We start from the raw sequence: 1,859 nt of genomic DNA on the forward strand, positions 1-1,859 counted from the left end.
GAGTTCAAATGCCCCTTTACTCCCTTTGAAATAGACTTTCACCCTTTCCTGGGTGCTCTACTGTATGACTTAATGCAGGTAGCCCTTTGCTTCAGGCTTCTTTGACTCACTTGTTTCTTATACTGCTTTAGTTGTGTGCAAGTGGCTTCTCTGTCTTCAAGGCAAATTCTGGGAGGCTGAGCCTAGACAAGTTTCTTGGTCCAATATTCCAGGATTCCAATGGATAGAGGGAACTGACATACAGGCAACCTAGTATGCACTTGGGCATTACTCAGCTCCTTCTGGCACAGGGCCAGGGGCTCACAGTAGAAGCACAGGCTGGCTCCACATTGCCCTGGGGAGAGAGTGAGGGAGGAACTAGCATGGGCACCAGGAGCTTTGCCTACCGTTTTTCAGGCTGCTTTTTCTTGACTTAGTACTTTCCCAGTTACTGAATCCCTTTAACTATTTTCCAGAATTTTGAGGAAGATGGCTTTGCCAGTTTTTGCTAGTTGTTTAAAGTTTCTGTTGGGAGCATCTTAGCCATCTTGGTAGACTGGATATCTGTGCACTTATTTTTGAATGTCACTGGTTAAATCCTGTTTAGGATACACAGTTTTATGAGTTATGCTGAAGCTTTCAAGGAAACTGTAGTCTTCAAGTTGAGTTATGAAATGTGCACACATAACATAACACAACAACAAAATGCTAGTGCTACAGGGAGATACAGTTAAAATCTGATAGTGTCAAAAAGGAAGGGATAATTTTTGGCAGGGCAATCTAGGCAGACATGGAGGAGGTGCCATATAAGATGGTCTTCAAAGAATGATAGAAATTCAGTAGATGTTGTGAAGGTGGCTTAGGAAGAGGAATCAGCATGAATGGAGCTTGGAAGTGGATGAGGGTCAACCATGTTTGGGTATTATTTTACAATCCATTCTGGCCACCAGAAGAGGGTTCATGAAAAGAAACAGTGGAAAATTAAACTGGAAATGAAAGCCTAATCCCCAATTGAGAAGGGTCTTTAGTTCTTCTATAAGGAGTTTTGTTAATTAACTTGATCTAATGAATATTTATGAAGCTCCTTCCTGTGCCAGATACCGTGCCAGGCACTGAGGTTTATGTAAAGAAGGCAGATGGAATAGGGCCTCTTGTGGCATTTAAAGCAGTACAGGGGAGTCAGATGATTAAGAGAGACTTTGCAATTGAATAGGATCATTAATTTTGTGCTGGATGTCATCCATTTGCCCTTCATATCCCTCTCTACCACCTTCTTCCATCTTTCTCTGCTCGGGAAGCTGACCTTTGTGGAAGGTACAAAAAGACTCACTTGCCCAGCTTCTGGATGTGGCCAGGGGGAGAGAAATGAGAGGGTGGAGAGAAGGTGAGGTTGATATTTATTCCTCTTTATTTTTTCCTGCTGGGTCCGTCTGAGTTGCTGTGTCCCTCTACTATAGGTCACAGCTCCTATTGGGAGCTCTCTTCATACAGCTACTCTCTGCGTTCTGGTAACCATTCCCTTCTTTTGCCTTCTCAAACCTTGAAGGGGTAATGGCAACTTGTCATTATCCCCCAAATTACTGCACCCTCCCTTTATTAAACTCTCCTCAGCTTGACTGTTCCATCTGTTTTCTGTTGGGCCCTGATTAATGCAGTATGATCATGTATTAATTTCCTAAGGATGATGAAACAAATTGACTCAAAGTTGGCAGCCTGAAACAAGAGAACTTTGTTCTCTCTCAATTCTGGAGGCCAAAAGTCAGAAACCAGTATCACTGGGCCAAAATCAAGGGGTCTAGATGCTCTCGGAGAGATCATGTCCCTTGTCTCCTTCAGCTTCTGGTGGTGGCATGTGATCAATTTCTGCTCTTATTTTCACA

The sequence above is a fragment of the Choloepus didactylus genome, chromosome 15 (assembly GCF_015220235.1).
Source record: "Choloepus didactylus isolate mChoDid1 chromosome 15, mChoDid1.pri, whole genome shotgun sequence".
Classification (NCBI taxonomy): Eukaryota; Metazoa; Chordata; class Mammalia; order Pilosa; family Megalonychidae; genus Choloepus; species Choloepus didactylus.